Below are 20,583 nucleotides of genomic sequence, written 5' to 3' on the forward strand. Positions count from 1 at the left end.
GCAAAGGAAATTCATGATTTCTTGGTCATTTACTTAGATGATCTTACACCCTTTTCAAAATCTGACCAAGAACACTTGAAACATTTAAGACAAATCTTCATAACATGCAGAAAATATGGCATTTCCTTAAACCCCAAGAAGTCATTATTTGGTTTGGAAGAAGGGAAACTTTTAGGACACATCATTTCGAAAGATGGCATAAGAATTGATCCAGATAGGATACAAGCTATCCTACAAATGCCTCACCCAAGGAATGTCAAGGAGCTGCAAGGATTCTTAGGAAAAATCAACTTTTTAAGAAGGTTTATCCCAAATTTAGCTGAGTTAATCAGATTACTAAACAACATGCTAAAGAAGGATTCAAAGGTTAAGTGGACCGTTGAAGCAAAGCAAGCCTTTGAAAGTATAAAATTGGCCTTGACTCAAACCCCAGTGTTAACTAACCCTCAGTTTGACAGAGACTTTATTATTTTTTCTTTTGCCTCCCAGCATACTATTGCTGCTGTTTTATTACAGAAAGATGACCAAGGGAATGAAAAGCCCATTGCTTTTTTCAGCAGAGCTCTTAGAGATGCCCCCCTAAAGTACCAAATAATGGAGAAACAAGCCTATGCCTTAATCAAAGCTATCAAAGACTTTAGGATTTACATCCTTTACTCCCATGTTGTGGCTTATGTACCAAGTCCTATTGTCAAAGACATTCTCACACAAGAAAACTTAGAGGGTAGAAGAGGAAAATGGATTGCAAACATACTTGAATTTGACATTGAAATAAAGCCTACAAAGCTGATAAAAGGGCAAGGTTTGGCCAAGTTAATGACAGAAGCAAATTTCCAAGCCTTAGATATCAACCAACTGGACAGTGAAACAGAGCTGGCGACTCCAAAGATCAATGTAGCCTTTGAACAATCTCCATGGTACTCTGATGTCTGTTATGTATTACAAAACCTGTGTGCTCCCCCAGGACTGTCCAGAACTAAGTCTAGGTTCCTAAAAATGAAAACATCTAAATTTTGTGTGATAGATGAGAATCTACTCTGGAAAAACCATGAAGGTATTTTGCTGCACTGTCTTCTTGAGAGTGAAACTGACAATATCATGCAAGAATTCCATGCTGGAGACTGTGGTGGACATTTGTACTGGAAGTCCACTGTAGACAAGATATTAAGGGCTGGTTATTACTGGCCCACTATGTTCTCTGATGTGAAGAAATTCACAACATCATGCCACAAGTGCCAACTGTTTGAAGGCAAAAGACAGTTGCTGCCACTTCCTTTGAGGCCCATTGCAACAGAGAGACCTTTTCAACAATGGGGCTTGGATTTCATTGGAGAAATTCATCCCTCATCTTCAGGACAACACAGATGGATCTTGACAGCAACAGACTACTTCACCAAGTGGATTGAAGCTGTCCCATGCAGACAAGCAAATGATTCAGTAATCATTCAATTTTTGGAAAACAATATACTGGCTAGATTTGGCTGCCCAGACAAGATAATAACAGACAATGCTGCTGCCTTCAGATCCAAGAAAATGGTGAACTTTTGCCATAAATTTCACATTACTTTGGGCCATTCTACAGCTTACTATCCTCAAGGAAATGGTCTTGCTGAATCATCAAACAAAAGCCTGATAAACATCATAAAGAAAGTGCTGGAAGAGAACAAAAAGAACTGGCATAAGAAACTAGTAAATGCTTTATGGGCAGACAGATTAACCACTAAAAGATCAATTGGGACCAGCCCATATGAGTTAGTCTATGGATTAGAGGCCAGATTTCCTTCATCACTAGGAGTGCCGGTTATGAAACTTCTGCAAGAAAGTCAAGCAGAGCCAAATAATATGCAAAGAAGGATTAACCAGATAATCTGTTTACAGCAGACCAGAGAACAAGTTTTCAGCAGAGTGCAGATACTACAAGAGAAACTAAAAAAGGCCTTTGACAGAAGAACTAAAGCAGAAGATTTCAATGTAGGGGACAAAGTTCTAAAGTGGGATGCAAGAAGAGAAGAGAAAGGAAAACATGGGAAGTTTGATTCTTTATGGAAAGGACCATTTTCTGTCCAAGCAGTACAAGGTAATAACACCTACTTCCTAAAAAGTTTGACTGTAACTGAACTGGATGAAGGTCCTGTCAATGGCAGGATGCTGAAGCACTATTTTGACTGTTCACTATGATAGAAATTCAGAGGTTCATTGTATATATGCAGCCTTACATATTATCTTCTATTTTAGAATGTAAAAAGAGGTTTTCCCAAATGCTGCACCTAGCAGCAACAGGCAGATAGAATCAGAGGTTCTCCAAGAAAAGGCACACAATTTTGACAGATTATATGCAGCAGATTTCAAAGATTAAGATGGGCAGTCAAGGAATAAGGCAATCTGACCTGCTGTTCTTGGTCTTTCAAAAGAAAAACCATCCCCATGTGGAGCCACTGTTGGATACCTATAGTAATAGGTTTCATATTTCATGATTGACTATAGAAAATCCAAATATGCTCTGCTTTGGTATTACAAAGATCCCATATTTCCCAGAGAACCAGAGGTGTGTGAAATGTTTCAAATATTGAGGACCTTATTTCAAGTTTGGTGGATGATTCAACAGTCTAAACTGGATCATGCCATGTTTCAATTTTGAGTTATAGAATAGAGAAAGAAGTCTGTCCAAACAGCTTAATCTTGGCAGACAAGTAGTTCAGGTAGAGAAGCAAAGGTTCCCAAAAGTTTAATCTGGGACCTTGGAAGACATAAGGGTAGAAGTAGATAGAGAGAAAAGGAAAAAGCCAAAGAAAAGAAAAGGCAATTGAGGGTTGCAAGTCCAAGTGCCCCTCCAAGAAGAAACAAAAAATGCTAGGCAAAATAGTTGGGTAGGCAGTTGTGGTTGCAGAAAGAATATGATCACCATTACACAGGTATCAATAGGTCTCTTGCCAAGGCAATAAATCTATCAGCAAACAAAGTGGTGAATTCCATGAACTCACAGCAAAGAGGATCACTAACTTCTTTTCTTTCCCTCTCTAGTCCATCACTAACACCCCCTTTCTAATTCCCCTCCTTCATTCATATTAACTCCTAATTCTACTATATAACCTCCCCTATCTTACCCCCACCCCTAATAATACTAACACTAAGGTGTATAAAACCCCAAATCTTATGTATATTCCCTCCCCTAGGCATAATAGCCGTGTATTTTTCAAAAGGGACCAAAATGGCATCTGGCCACTTTGGTGAACCTATTCCACCCTATTCCCCCTTTGCTGCAAGTTAATTTACCCTCAAATCACCTCTGCATTGATAAAACCCCCTCTCCAAACCCCTTTTGCCTATAAAAACCTTTGCAAAGGTTAATACCCGCCTCTGGCACGTTCCCCAATCCTACCACATTATTGGTTAAGCGAAAACATTTGAAAAACCCATAAAAACCCACAAACTTTAATCTTTTCCGCCCGCAGTATGAAGCGCGCATCTTTCTCCTCCGCCAGCCGTCGGATCAAGCCCATCAGATCCGACGGTCCACATTAATATCGGAGCGCATCCTATGGCGGCACTTTAACCTCCGAGAAAGTGACGTTGCGCCTTGTCACGCCTCCTCCACGCGTCAATCGTTCAACCATCTCGGAGCCGAGTCTGACAGCTTCTGCGCCGTACCTAAACCGCCCCGAGAAACCGCGGCGGTTAAGGCCTTAACCGTGACCGCTGCGGTTTGACTGCCACCTACCCGTCGCTGACTCGCCGCCACGTCCTTATCTGCTCGTACCTGCCTTTGTTATTGGTCCACCTCACTGCTGACTGGGTTGCCACCTCACCTCCCCTTTGACCAGTCACCCACTGCCACGTCGCCCGATGACGTCAGCAGAAAAAAGCGCCAAATTGGTAAAATAACCCATATTTACCAATTTTCCCGTGTTTTTTACCACTTTCACTGTTATTACTGTTGGACGCTCTGCATGACCGTTTGCACTCTAATTTTCGCCAACCAGTCTATTAGCCCGGGCGACCTCCTCAAGCAGCAACTGTGCACCTTTGCTTCAACCTCTGCTCATCGAATTACAGGTATTTAGACCGTTTCGCCCTCCATACGACCTTCATTAAGCTTGAAATTGCTCAGAGGGATAGTAGAACCATAAAAACGTATTTACACCGTTCATTTCCATTTGTTCATCCACCATTGTCATTGTGAGGGCCAAGAAGTACCTGCAGAGCTTTAGAAACCTGCAATTCACATAAAACCACTGTAATTCTGCGTTTTCCCGGCAGAGTTCCTAATAGATATAATTCACCCGATTGGAGAGTTCAGTTAGACCACAGAGAAGTTCTGTCACTAGACTCCAGTAGTATTTCAAATTGCTATTGAGAGAATTCCCCTTGGATACTCAAAACATCAACTGTTTCCACAGAGAACTGCCTCCAGACTGTGTTTTTTTACCATTCCACCTGTCCACCTGCAATTCTTGCAACTTGAAGAGCTATGGAGACCCCTATTGCACTGAATATTAAGCCCATCAATGCTCCTCACCAGGAATTAGCATGGAAAGCCCTGGGAGACATGGACTACCAAATGCTGGATTGGTTCCCCATGGGAACCAAGTACAATATTCAAATGTTGAATGAATTAAGAGCCCAGCACCTCAGTGGGGCAGATATCTTGGGGATTTGGGAGTCAAATTTGCCCATATACAACCTTCCCCAAGTCAATCCTATGCCAGAGCTCATTTATAGCTGCCAGGAATGCTATGACCCCAGCCAAAGAGCAGTCATGAGCCCCACAGGCCTAGTCCTGTTCCAGATCACCCCAGAGAGCATAAACCAGATGCTGCGCTTCAAAACAGCCAAGAAATTGACCCCTCTATCCATGCAGAATCTGATTAACAGAGGGATCAAGCTGTCCAGTGACCAGATTGTCAAAATCAACCAACTGTTTGTCACACCAGGCTCTGAAACAGTCAGAACCCCTCCTATTGGGTACCAATATCTAAATGAGTTGGGCAGAATGTTGGTGGATCTAATTGGCTATGTCCTAGGATTCAGGGGGTTGGAAGATGTAGATGACAGCATAATGGCAATGCTGTCTATATTTGCCCCTGGTAAGCCTCCAGCTGTGCAGTATGATTATGCAACTTACATAGCAGAGAAAATCCATGAGCAGTTCATGAATTTGAAAAGGGAGAGACTGTTCAGGTACACCTCCTATATATATCATTTATTCCTTTTCAATCAGCCAGCTACCTTCTCTGTTCCTTTGAGGCCACTCAATGCCCAAGGAAGCCCAAGATCAGTTGTTTTCTGGACCTCTGTTTTTCATTCTACCTCAGTATCACCCTATACATACTGTGAGTTTATTGATTTATTTGTTCATCCAGCCCTAACAGCGCTGCAAGGTACTCCTCCTCCTAGATTAACCGATGATATGAAGAGGATTCTACATTTGAACAAATCTTACAATATTGGCAACTGGTACTTCTACCAGAACCACACAGTCATTAGGATATATGGCTGTGAATTGAACCCATTTAGGTTGCCAAGGTATGTCCCCATGAGGCTTTTTGCCTTAGAATATTTCAGGCAGTTTGGGAACTCAGATTACCTTCACTTTCAGAGTAGAAACAAGAAGTCACAATTGAAGGTAAGAAACCAGCTAGGTTCCTTCCTATATAACAGGAAAGAGGAAGGGTGGAAAGAGGCAGACAGCATCCTGGAAGGCCTCAGATTGCAGACCAGTTTTGAATGGATTCCCTATGACCCCAATCATTCTATCTCCCTCAGGAGAATTAGATACAAATTGGGCAACTATGCACATAAAAGACAACCTGAAATTGAAAAGTATGCCAATGCACTAGATTGGGAAGAGGGTACACTAGTAGAACAAGTCACTAAGGAAGAATTACTTGAGAAAGAAGCTAGGAATGTGCAAAAAGAAGCTGACTTGGAAACTTGTGGACAGGTGCCCCTCTCCTACAGAAAGCAAATTGGAACAGCTGCTAAATCTTCAGCAGCACAGCAGCAAACTACTGAGAAGACACCCCAGGCAGCAAGCAAAGACAAAGGAAAACAGGTGGAACAGCCACCTATATTGACAGAAGAACAAGTTGACACCTTGCTACAGCAGCAAGAAGAAATGGAACAGCAAGAACTGGGGCAGCAACAAGAAGAAGCACAGTCCAGTGAACAGCAGCCCTTGCAGCAGGAAAAGGGGACAGATCTACCTAGTTACACTGAGCAGCAGCCCCAAACAGAGGTGCCTCCCAGGACAGACACCAATGTAGACACCTCAGTCCTCCAAACACCACAGAAGGAGGACTTGACCAGGAAAAGGGAGAGAGAGACCCCCCACACCTCATCCTTCATCAGAGGAGAGAAGAGACAAAGACTGAATGACTCCCAAGAGGAGGACATAGCAGTAAGGCAAGCCATGGGCATGGGCCCACCCAGTGGAGAACTTTCGGCCAGCTCATCTCAGCGTGGACATGACATGACTATGGGAGGAGAGGTCAGCTCCTCCGGTCAACATAGAGAAGGGCAGTCAAGTATAAAGCAGCAATTCATTGACATCAAAAGGAGGAGTGATCCCATAAAAGTGCAGCTGTATAATCACTTGTTAAACCTAGCTCCTAGCAACCAGCAGAGACTCATGTCTGCTTTCGATGTGAGCGAAGGCAAAATGATAATGAGCCACTTCATGCCCACAACTTTGCATCCTCAGTCCACCTCGGACTATCTAAGAACCAACATGGAGGTTCTTGCCAAAGACATACACCCTATGGACAAGATTGAATTACATAAACAAACTGGTGAAATGGTGTATGCCTCCCTGGCAGATGAGACATTGGAGAACTACAAACTAAAGAGCAGCCTGGATAACACAGCTTCTCAGCTGGAATTAGAAAGAGCATCATCACAAGCCAAGGACAATAGGATCAAGTCCTTGGAAGAGGTAATTATAGATATAGGGCATGATCCTAAAGATGTCAAAGGCATCCAAGAACTCCTGAAGATAAGGGATGCAGACATGGCGGCCCTAAGAAAGAAAATCAAACTCCCGGCCACCATCCATCCACAAACAGATGAAGTTGCCCAGCAAAGGCAAGAAAAGGATACTACAGACCTGCTGGTATCCCTATACAAAGAGCTGGTTAGGATTCAAGACCAGCTAGGACAAACTGAAGCTGCAAAGGCAGCACTACAAGAAGCACTGAAGCAAAGAGAAGAGGGCCAACCCTCCCAGCCTCCTCCTGTGATAATAAATCTTGAGGAAGTCCCTCCAAAGACTACTCCTCCTCCTCAGCAAACAGAAGCTACAGCACCAACTACAGCGCCATCCACAGCAACAACAACTACAACATCGGAACAGGCTACTAGTTTAGACATGCAAAAGCTGCAAGCTGAGATCCAAGCCATGGAATCTCAAATGAAAGAGCTGGATGAACTTAAGAAAACCTTGGCTAAGGTAAATGAAAAGTTTGACAAGAGCAAACAGAATGAGGCAGCCAAGGAGAGAGAGGTAAGAGCTCTTAAGAGGAGAATTGCTGAACTAGAGAAAGAGCTTGCACTAGAAAAAGTGACAGCTGAAATGAAAGCAGTGCTATGGAGCAACATTGGGCGGTCCATTGCCAACCAGTGGCAATATATTGAGACCATGGATGAGCAAATGGTGCTCATCACTAAAGCAAACAGAGAAATACAGAGAGCCAGGGCAAGCCTTGGACACATGCCAGAAGCTGCTACTAGGATGATCAATATTCTGAACTATAAGACTAGCTCTCAATTAGCTGTCATGGGAATCACCAACAGGACAGAAACAATTGCTGTAGCCAAAAGAGTCATAACATTGAGGAACTTGGTTGGAACACTGGAGAGGAGGACACAGGATATGCAGACTGAAATCAACAGATTCCTGGAAAAATTCGTGGCACTACAGAACAGAGGCCTCCCCAGCATTTTAAGCAGTGTAGGAAGACTGCTCACCCTAGACAATTACAATAAGAGAATTGATGCCCATGCAGTAGCAGAGATTGCAAAACCGCCCAGCACTTCAGCAGACGCAGGGCCAGCCACCGGGCAGACTATGTATGACAGGGTGGAGAACCTATTTTTCCTCATGAATGAAGTTGAGCATCTGTTTGATACACCACCTAACTTCTTCAAATTCACAGAAGCAGATGAAACTCTAGGGGCAATCTTAGCACACCAACTGCCCACACAGGATGTCTGGAGAAATTTGACACAGACAATTTTGTCAGGCCAGAATCAGTAGCGCTAATTCTCCAGGCAAATGAGCATACATGCGCAGGCACAATTTTGAAGAAAGATATCTACAAGGAAGAGGCAGAGGCTGAGCCAACTCAGCAGGACCATTGACTCACCACAAGCAGCAGTCACAATCACAGGTGACAAGTCCAAGATACAGCGTACAAGCCTTAAAGACAGGTCTTCCAGCATTTATTCAGAATATCTCGACCGACTTAGCTGTTTCCAAAGGCTAAAATATCTTCTGACAGAGCATTAAAATGCCTGTACTCTGTAATCAATGCTGTATTAAATTTTGGTCATAATATCTTAAGTGGTTGGTAAGAATGTAAAATCTGAGATAACTCAGAACTCAGATATTTTGTAAATCACCGCAAGTATATATTCACCCTTCACAGCAGTTGAAAAGGGTTGTTGTAATTTTCTTTTGAGAACTCTCTCTTACTGTAATATTTTCAGAGAAGTAATACAAAGGAAGAATGGAATTTCCAAGGCTTGGTGTACTTTGATGTATTGTGGTGAAAGATGAATGTTACAGGATTCCAGGGTGTTGCATAAAACAATAAGTATTCTCAAATCTCTTTGTTATATGTTTTCGAGTCTTTTTTTCTCTTTTGTTGTTCAAATGTTTTACACTTGATAGCAAGGTGAAGGATAGTTCCAGGACTTAACCCATGATTACCCTGGACTCAAACTGAGCTATTATACATGTTTTCCTCAGATACAGTGACAGAATTGTAATTCTTAATTGCTGCATTTCAAAACTGTGTCTTTTACTGTGATAGGCATTCTCAGGGATTCAATTTTTGCCCCTGAGACCTCTGTCTTTTCCTCTTAAACCTGTCTGTTGGGAATATATAAACAATAAGTGAAAATTCTTAAATGCTTTCACTGTTTGTGTTACCTGTTTCCAGTCATTTAATCAAAAATCTGTTCTATTAAGCACTCAAATGGCCTTGTAAGTTCCATCTTTCATCTCAAAGTTTCAAACACATATAGCCACAGACTCCATTGCCCAATGGTACTCAACTTCTCTGAAAACTACATCACTGGAATCTAAAAGGAGTTTCATCAACCAAAACATAAACAAAACCTGTGCATAATAGCTAGCCTAAAACCCTATCATAAACAGTTACAAATCATAAAGAGAGAGCCCTCTCTGATCACAGTTTGGCTAGAAACAGTGATCCAAAGATTGGTTAGTGGTTACCCCGGCCGTATTCCCTTGGGAGTCATAGGGAACAACCTGGGTGTTAACACTTACTAATGTATAGCCATACCTCATCCCCTTCTTGAAACTTGTGATCGACTTTATGCTTGTCGTGTCTTTCCTTGTACTTGCTTTGACTCTTCTCAAGCTATTCTTGAATTTGCTGATGTATTTGCTGAATTCTTTCAATGAATGAACGAGCTTTGTCAATATCACTATGTCCCTCAATGGCGACATCTTTCTCAAGAATGAAATCAAGAGGTGATTTTGGCAAGTAACCAAAACAAGCTTCAAACGGTGAGGTGTTTGTGGAAGAGTGCTTGGCACGGTTGTAAGCATGCTGTATGTAGTGCAAATGTTCATCCCAAAGCTTGGGATGCTTGCTGCAATAACCTCTCAAGAGGTGCACAATGGTTCTGTTCACAACTTCGGTTTGTCCATCTGTTTGTGGATGGAAAGCAGTGCTTTTCTTCAACTTTGTGTCCATCATCTCCCATAGGTTGGACCAAAAATTCCCCACAAATCTGGAATCCCTGTCACTAATAATGGAAGTAGGCAAACCAAAGTGAATCCACACATGATGAAAAAATAATTCAGCAGTTTGTTCAGCAGTTATAGTTTTCTTACAAGGCATAAGTATACACATTTTGCTGAAACGATCAACTACTACATATAAGTAATCATGCTGCTTTCTAGATGTTGGCAAACCTCCTACAAAATCCATAGAGATGCTCTCCCATGGTCTAGAAGGTACCGGCAAAGGAGTATACAAACCAAGCTTCCTATTGCTAGGCTTGCTTGTAGCACATAATGAACAACCTCTTATGAACCTTGAAACAGAATCTACCATGCGAGGCCAATAGCAATACCTCTGTAGATGTGCAACTGTTTTGCTCACACCAAAATGGCCAGCAATAAGAGAAGAATGAGCTTCTCTCATGACATTTATCCTCTCCCCCTGTGGTATACACAACTTGCCCAAATGAAACAGCAAATTGTTATGCATGTGATAATCATTTTCCTCTACATGATTCCCTTTACTCAAGTTAGCATACACATCTTTAAAGTCATCATCAGATGCATATTGTTCTATGTAGCTATCATGTACAATGGAATCATTCTTAAGTAAAGTAACAGCACCAATAATAGGCCTTGAAAGCATATCAGCAACCTTATTCAAAGTACCTTTCTTGTACCTTATTACCAAATGGAACTGTTGCAAGAAGCCCATCCATCTGAAGTGTCGTGACTGTTGTAACTTGCTTTGTGATTGCAAGTACTGTAAGGGCTGATGGTCGGTATGTATAACAGTTTCTTTGCCCATCAAATAGTGTTTCCACTTTTTGACGCTTTGTACCAACACATACAACTCCTTATCATATGTAGGATAATTTACAACAGCACCATTAAAAGTTTCAGAATGAAATGCAATAGGCTTACCATGTTGTAGAAGAACTGCACCCATAGCATAATCACTAGCATCCGTTTGTATCTCAAATGGCTGTCTCAAATCCGGTAATGCAAGGACTGGAGCTGAACTAATCTTCTCTTTCAAAGATTCGAAAGCTTTTTGTTGCTTGCCTCCCCATTGGAAAGCATGCTTCACACTTGTCACTGCATGCATAGGAGCTGCTATAGAAGAGAAGTTAGAGATGAACTTCCTCCAATATTGAGCTGCACCCAAAAAACTTCTTACCTCTGTTATGGATTTGGGAGTAGGCCACTTCACAATAGCCTCAATCTTAGCAGGATCAATTCTCAAAGCACCTCCTCCTACTATGTGTCCCAAATAAACCAAAGAAGTCTTTCCAAATTCACACTTTGACATTTTAAGAAATAACTGATTCTTCTTCAAAACATCAAGTACTTTTCTAACATGCATGACATGATCTTCTCTAGACTTGCTGAAAATTAAGATATCATCTAAGTAGAGAATAACGAAATCATCAAGAAAAGGACGCAAGACATCATCCATTACCCGCATGAAAGTTGCAGGTGCATTGCACAAACCAAACGGCATCACAAGCCACTCAAAGAGTCCTTGTTTGGTTTTAAAGGTTGTCTTCCAAATGTCACTTTCTTCAATTCTTACTTGATGATATCCACTACGCAAGTCTAACTTAGTGAAATATCGAGCATCTTTCAGCTGGTCTAGCAAATCATCTATCCTTGGGAGTGGGTAACGATTCTTTACCGTTATCTTGTTCAAGGCCCTGAAATCAACACACATACGCCAAGTGCCATCTTTCTTTGGAATCAATACAATCGGTGACCCACATGGCGAAGTACTTGGCCTTATGAAACCCTTGTCCAACAAGTCCTTGATTTGCTTCTTTATTTCAGCATTCTCCATAATAGACATGCGGTACATGCCTATATTTGGAAGAGGACAATCTGGATGCAAATGGATTTCATGCTGAATCTCCCTCTTAGGAGGCAAACCTGTTGGCTCCTGAAACATCTCATGATATGCATCAACTACATCATACAGATCTAATTTAAGTTTTGGATCACAATTGTCAAATGACTCATGATTCACATCAACCTTGGGCTTAATCATAAGAAGAACAAAATTCTTACTTGAATTGACCAGCCTTTTTACCTGTCCTGCATTCACCATCGCTATATTTGTCTTCTTGCGATGAGCTCTAACAATGAACTCCTTGCCATCTTTGAACAAATGATACTTGTTTTCATGGCAATGAAAGATAGCTTTCCTGTCAAACAAGTAAGGACTTCCCAAAACAATTCCTGCTATATCAAAAGGTACCACATCAAGTTCAACTGTATCAATAAAATGTGCAATAATTGCAAAGCGCAATGTGCACTTTCTTGAAACTTGTAAATTTGCATCCTTGCAAATCCATCCAAGTGGGTATGGCTTCGGATGTGGAACGGTCTCAAGTTTAAGCTGCTTGACCAAGTCCTCTGATATAAGGTTTGCTTGTGACCCACTATCAAAAAGTGTGTCAATCTTAGTATGTTTTGAAATCACCCTCACATGAAACAGTTCAATTCTTTCTTCCTCATTAGGAGCTTGTACATGGCAGTTTGAGGTACTAGTGCTGGCTTTAGTTTCAATTTCTTTTCCCTTCAAGTTTTTCAAACCCATGGCTGCAATTTTGGTTTCATCACCTGAATCTTCCCCTAAATCTTGTGGTGTAGATGTAGCAGCAGTAGTTTTCTGTTTCCCTTTGGATTTGTTAAATTGAGGTCTTTTTTCAGGATATAATTTCCAACAGTTTTTCTCCTCATGGCCTGGTTTAGAACAGTGTTTACATATCACTTTCTCATTCTGCTGTTTGACAGATGCATTCTTTTTTCCTTTTCCCTTGGAGGTTTTCTCTTTGCTTTTCCCCTTGGGGGGCTTGTTTCTACCCTCTTCAAATGTGTTTTTTCCCCTTGCCTCTAAATGGGTAGCTTGGACACAAACCTCGTCCAGGCTAGTAGGGTTAAACATCAAGATGGTGTGTCTAAGGTAGCTATGCAAACCACCAATGTATTTCAGCAGGGTTTCTTGGGACTGTAAATCTACCCCTAACAAGAGAGCTCTTCTCCTGAATTCTTGGGTGTAGTCTTGGACACTCTGACCCTTAAGTTGTCTGAAATTTTGCCAGTTCATAATGGCTTTCTGCATGTGAGCAAGAGGATAAAATTGTTTTTTAATGGCTAACAGAAATTCAGCCCATGTTAAGGTAACCTTACCAAATTTCTTGATCTCCTCTTTAGTCTTGGCTTCCCACCAGACTAAGGCTGCTCCATCCATTCTCAAAGAAGCCAACTGAATCTTTGTGGCATCATCATGCATATTTTGGATCCTCAAGTAAACTTCCAACTGCCTAATCCAGTTGTCAAGCTTTTCTGCATTCACTTCACCATTAAACATAGGTAATTCGAATTTTACATCAAGCTTTAAAAAAGGACTTTTTCCAGAGGATCTATGCTTATGAACAGAAGAAGACGAAGATGAAGAGGAAGAAGGTGAAGATGGGGGTGGTGGATCACCATTTCCTCCATGTCCTTTCTTGGAATGATCATCATCCTTCTTAGCTCCTGAAGAGCCTTCTCCTTCAGGTGGATGTTTGGACCCTTCTCCAGCCAATTTCTCATTTCTTTCTTGGTACAATATCCTCACCATTTCAGTGAGATCTAAGAAAGCTTTTCTGAAGACTCTTTCTTCTTCTCTTGAATCTGTCTCTAGAGGAATTTCTCCTCCATGTTCAGACATTCTTGAAGCTTCTGCTGAGACTCTTGAGGGTGAAATTGAAGTTGTAGGTGATGGCTCTCTGGCCTTCCTTGACTGAGGATTCTCTCTTTCTCTAGTCAACTGTCCTTCCCCTCTTTTAAGTTTCAACCTGGTAAGCATCAATACTTGCAAGACAATTAGAAGATCTTTGCACAAAAACCCTGAGCTCTGATACCAACTTGATCTGAATATGAAACTACTTGAAATTCGTTTGCAAGGTATTCAATTCAGAAATAAACATATTTAAAAGCTTCCCATGTCTTGCAGAAATGAAACACATGATTTTTTCAGCTGATTCCAATCCATTTAAGCATAGCAGAATTATTTATTTTTACTGTTTAACACATAAAAACGAATTTGTTCTGCAAAATAAACCAACCACATATGCACAAGAAGTTGATAAAGCAGTTCACCCCCTCCAAGGCTACGTTTGCTGGGTCCAAAGCCTCCAAATGGGCTTGTCCTTGTTTTTATTAAATGCTCAAATTGAAAATACAGCTGAATAGAAGCATCTACAGGAGAAATAGATGGTAGAAATGGATTCAGAACACATGAATCCTTCAGGATTGACTATTGGATCACCTCCAATGGATACCTGCAACCCTGTACAGTCTTCCCAATACTGGCCCCTGGTGGCTCCTAGAACATTCACGGCTCCAAAACGTATGCAAATGACCTCTGATGGCTGTAAGACCTGCACCAATGGCTTCAGAATGTCGAAAATACCCAAAATCAAAAAAAAAATCGTCCAAAACCGACTTTCTGGGCCAAAGTTATGGCCATTTACTCCAGACTGCCAGTTTCCCCTAAAAGAACTCCAGCTAACTTTAGTGGAGGCCAGTTAGGCCCGCCAAATATGGCGGGTCCGCCAAATTCGGCGCCACCGCCAACTAATCCGCCAAAGCTGCAGTTACAATTAATGCCTTCCTCGGAGTGCGTGCCCAGCTGTTAGGTGTGCTGGCGGTTAGTTTAGCTCTTGGTTCCCGGCGCTGGTCGTATGGTGTATGGGGGCTGGCCCTTAGGGGCTGGCCCCCTTCTTTCCCGCCCTTAACCAAATTTAAAATTTATAAAACAATTGTTCCGCCCATTTAACAAATGAGCTGGCCGTGGGCTAACGGTAGCACTTTGGATTTGTTTGGAAATGGTCGTGGGTTCAAACCACCGAACCTCCACACTTTCTTTTAAACATAAGCGCAAATGCTTGATGACGTCACCCAAGGCTACGTGGCGCCCTCCGGGCCTGCCACGTGGCATCTTCTCATTGGCCCGCAGAAAGGAATATTTTCCGGAATATTCCAAGGAATATTCTGCAGAATATTCCTTTTTAAATTTTTTTTTTTTAAAATTCCAATTTTCTAATGTTTTGGGCAAAATATTGTTTTGGCCATATCTCCCTCATACGGCGACCGTTTTCCGAACCGTTTGCGGCGCCGGAATCGTGAGGACGAGCACTTTCCGGTCGTTCAGCTTCGAACCAGTTCTGAGCACTTTGAATTTTGAGCATTTTTACAACACCTAGGACTTGAGCACCTGATCACTAAACAGATGTGTAGCAACACGTTCCACAAAACAGGACAGATGACGTTTGGTGGATGAAAACAGATTCATCGCAAACCATAATACTAAAGTAGCCAATATAAGCATTGCAAATACATAGAGAGCAAATGTCTCTCTCATAATATTAAAAAGAATTTTACACTTCATCCCTCTAGATTTCAAAAGTAAATAGATCATGTATTGCTCAACTGGAATTTTGATGATTTTGACCTTCAATAAGTCTATTTCCCTTGTTGAAAGAGCTAGATCTATATGCTCCAGAGATGTTCAATTATAGATTTCAGTCTACATAATGTCTCATCAAACCATAAGCCTATTTTTGGTCCTAAGCATTTCAACTCCTAATAAAACAACACAACCGACATTGTTCTAGTTTTAATTATGTCCCTGTTAATTTCCTTCCAGATATACATGACCTACTTCTTGACCAGTGCATACCAATGTCACAAAGTCCAAGTCCATCTCCCTTTAGTCCACCAAAGACTTAGTACCAACAATGAATTTCCAAGCCCACTTAAGAAGATGTATGATAAGTTGAGCAACATTGTTGTTGACACTCTGGGCAAGCCTTGATGCCCAAGATAAATAAGGAAGTCTAAGAACAAAAAAAGAAACATAATCTACTTCATTCATTGGCTACTCCACGTCCCTCCATCTGGACCTATGTCAACCCCCACAGTGACTTGGGAGCAGGTCATGCTCCACATCTAGTTCATGTTTTTACATTTCTTCATGGCCCTCGGAGCTGCAAGCCATTAAAGTAAGTCAGCTTGAAGTTTTTAGATCCAGAACTATAAGTTCGCTGCATGGATGAAATTGATCAAAAGAAAGATTTGCTCAAATACCTAGGCCAATTGCTTTAGAACCCTTCATGATATGTAACCTCTTGCAAGAGTCTATGAACATCCTGCAGTGAGTATTCCATATCAGCAATTTATATTGTTGAAAACATTTTTAAAGCCATAAAGAAGGCGTTGACATTCTAGGAATAGAAAAAATGACAACAGTAAGATTAATTGTAGAGGAAAAAATTAAAATTTGAGAATGGCCTAGACATTCTTTTGACATGGTATATATGATATGTAACGCGAAATTGGACAAAACTTGGACGAAGCATATATTAAAGTTCTCATTGGTTTCCAAATTATACCAGGTCATAATTTCCTGATATATTTTTTTCTCATAGTTTATATATATATATATATATATATATATATATATATATATATATATATATATATATATATATATATATATATATATATATATATATATATATATATATATATATATATATGTATGTATATATACCTAATGTTTCATTATTGATATATCGTTGCATCATGAGATGGTCCTACTATTTTTGCTTAATTTCATATATAGCTAGAAATATATGACTTTGTTGATGATTTCATCCTGTTTTGTACAGTATCCCATGTGGTGGAGAGCTGACAACCAAATATTAGATTCTCTCTCTCTTGTAGAATCTATAATGTATACCGCAACCTTTTTCGCCAGCGGGACAATGAATTGAACAAGCTCCATCACAACAGTTGTAATCATTGGCCCATTCCCACCAAACCCACCTAGAAGTTTTGTTCTGCAATCCTTTTTTTAATGTAAATTTATTTATTAATCCCTGCCAAATTCCATATGTTTGATAAATAACTAACTAACTCACCGTTGTCAAATAACAACAATGATGCCTTGTCTCCCATGTTATGGATTAAATAAATTGAAACTATGAGGGGGAAAACACGATATTTCTATTCTGTCACTGTGATCCCTTGTCTGGTCTTACTAATAACCTTATCAATTCAACCCTGATTCTCACTACCATTGTATATTATGTCTTGCCCATTTCTTTATCAATTTTACTCTTGATCCTCACTGACATTAGATATCAGGTCTTTGCCAATTTATTTATCAACTACCTTGATGATTGATCCTCACTGCCAATGGATATCATATTTGATTACAACCATGTTCCACAGTTGTGCAAAAAGCTTGTTAGCCTGGGAAATTTTGATGATGTATATCATTGCAATGGTAGAGCAGCAGTTAGTGTTGGTGTTGTATCTGCTCAAGAGCATGTTCACAATTGCAAAACTGAACAAAATATACAAAAGTTGACAAACACTAGAGACATTTTTTTCTTACAAACAAAACCATCTCCACAGAGCATCTGTAGTCATAAAAGGTTATATAATAGATGAAAACCAAATCAAGCAAACTCAAATGATATTAGAGACATGCCATTGTCTGTGCCCAAGAAACGTTTTTTCCATCTTGGATCCTCATTTGGGAAATGACACGAAGGAATTAGAAGACTTATCTCTAATTGAAACTTCTTTACCTTCAAGAAATTCCTACAAATCTAAGCTCTTAGAAGAGGCAGATTTGACAGATCCTCATGAGCCATGTTACAATGCAGCTTCTAACAACATTTTAATGCAATAATCTACACAACCAATCTCGGTTGTCAGAAACATGAGCCCCTGCGATTTCTTCTTGATATTCTCTATTGATCTATATAGATATAGATACTACATAGAAATTTAGAAGGTAGTCAGTGTCGTCTTCCACTATTTTTGAAGGTCATTCTGCCAAGAGGCGGAAGACTCTCCAACAAGGATTAAGCATAAATTAACTTTGAAATGAAGCTTCCTTGCATTATCCTAGTAAATTTGTCTTCAAAACAGAGGTTTTATTTATCAGCTTCTTTGGTTTACTTTTCACCCTTTTCTTAGTTGCAATATGTTATCTGAGAAGTGGGGACTATTTTTGGCAATGTGATTAAACGAATAGGATTAACTGAGTGGAAAGAAAATAGATGGAAGATTTACCATGGACATGTACAAAAAAAATAAACATTAACCAATAAATCTATTAGTCAATTATTGTTTGTGATTTTTAGTGTATTAAATTTTGCAGGTTACAGTTGAGGGCCACCCAACGGAAGTGTTCATGTTCAGAAGTGTTGGGAAGTTGGGAACTAGTGCAAGAGAGATTGAATAAACAAATTATACAACAAATAAATATCAAGTGAGTATGTGTGTGTGGGGGGTAGGGGTAAGATAAAATATATATTGTAACAGTCTAACTATACTCTTAACGATATATAAGAACAAGCACCAACATCTTGTGATGTGCAAAAATGTTGAAATTCATCTTGTGGTGTACAAAAATGACGAAATTCTTTAAATGGAAAGTTTATATGGAAATGGCTAAATATGATCTTCGTAGATTGAACTAGAATACTGAGGTCATTTTGTGCATGGATATCTTATCTCCGACAATGAGGTGGGAATTTGTGTACGTCTTTTAAGTTTTAGTCCAACTAATTAATTTTTCTCCATGTTTAGGTTATACTTATCACCTTATGGGAAGTTCAGCACAACTTCTCAACAAGCAGAACTGCTTCATTCACACAGAATATCTGTGCATTAAGAAATTCCCAGTAAATACTAGAGAGGCTTTATGTTGTGAGTTTCCCAATGCAAACAGCACAAGTTGAATGCTCATTGAAGCATGGGAAATATATAACAAGCAGCATGCACGTATGTTTATGGGGAAAGAAACTTTTTTGATACTTGGAATAGACTCAAACAAATAACGATAGATTGAAATACATAATACAATATGAACAAAACAAGATTGAAGAAACAAGTAACATATGGAACATATAAAGAGATAAAATGTCTGTAAAGCTTCAAGGTTGACCAATCTAAGCCTTAAGGTACCCTCTAAAGCAACATTGTCTCTAAGACTCATAGAAAGACTGCTTAATGAGCCAAGAAAGCATACGCTTTAACACAAGCACATAAAGAAGAGAATTGTAAATGTGTAGAACATATCAACTACACTCCAAAGCCTAACAAGGACAATAGGAAGATGGACTCATGATAACTTTCATACTTTGCTCTGAAACCTGAACATATCAAATGCCATGGTCTAGCAGTAGCAAAGTCTCATAATAAGATGTATGTCTCATACTAAGATGTTTGTGATGACCTCTTGCTCTGTCTCATAATAAGATGTTTGTCTCATACTAAGACCTCTGTGTTGGCCTCTTGTGAACATGTGAGATGCTTAATTTATTTTGTATAAGATGGTTGAAATCCCACCATGGTGATTAATTATCTCTAGAAAGGTTTATTCTATAGGTTAACTAACCTTAAGCAAGGTAAAACAGCAGGTATTCATTCAAATAGATTGCAATCTACTAAGGTGTCTTCACATGAATGCCATGCACAGCAACATCTCTGGATGGATTTTGTTAAAGGCTTCCTGATCTTGAATCAAAACCTTGATGAATCTGCATCATAAATTATGTATGAGATGGTATAAAGTCATTGTAAAAGCGGCACATCACTACTAACATGCTCTTTCATAGAAATATAGATACAAGCTCTAGTCGCAACTACTATGGTAAGATAAAGTATTAGGACTAGAGAAAATCAAGTTTTAGCAGATCAAATTTCAGCTCATGATCTCCTGCTCAAGCCTCACAAGATTACGATACTTGCAGACAAATGAAAGAAGAATGATTACAAATTACATTGCTATTAAATATCAACATAATTTAACATTGATAGGTAAGGGAAAATCAATCAAACTCATGTGAGATCTCTAGAGTTTTTCTCTTAGAGATACAAGGTTGCTTGTGACAGATTTGACTTCACTGGTGGAAGAGGCATATTACTCTAGTCTTTGCTACCTCTGGCAGATTGGAAAGCATTGTTGCAAAGATGATATTGACTATATTTAAATTATGTAAAATACGTTTCACGACAAAGCATACATGATACATGTATTCAAGACAACATGAACATACAGCACATTGATAGGTTGGTAGGAAAAATAGCACATTATAAATTACGTAAAAGAAGATATCAAGTCCATGGAAAGAACCACTGGAGAGTCTGGACTCCATTGAGTCAACCATTGAAGTCAAAACTAGATAGAACATGTATTACCTTGAACAAAGGTTGTTTCACTTCAGCGTCCAGAACTTCTGAAATGTAACTGCATGTCTATGTTGGGTCTAAACCACTCTAGAACCTTACACGACTTTTATACCCTACATAGAATTCGAGTCAGCATTCCAAATGTTAAGATCATTACAAAAAACTAGTGCTAGTGACTCTGGGAAAATTCCACCTACTGTTTATTCGAACAGTGTGTCTTCCCTTTCTCAATCCCAAGTTCCAACAACCTTCCAACTCAAAGTGCACGAGCAAGATTCCTAAATTCATTCAAGCAAGATTGCAAAGTCTTCAGATGCTTTTGCATGACTTGGCGTTCATTCCTAAGAAGGTCCACA

This window comes from Pinus tabuliformis, chromosome X (assembly GCF_031772625.1).
Source record: "Pinus tabuliformis cultivar Carrire ecotype Pingquan chromosome X, CPIR1, whole genome shotgun sequence".
Classification (NCBI taxonomy): domain Eukaryota; kingdom Viridiplantae; phylum Streptophyta; class Pinopsida; order Pinales; family Pinaceae; genus Pinus; species Pinus tabuliformis.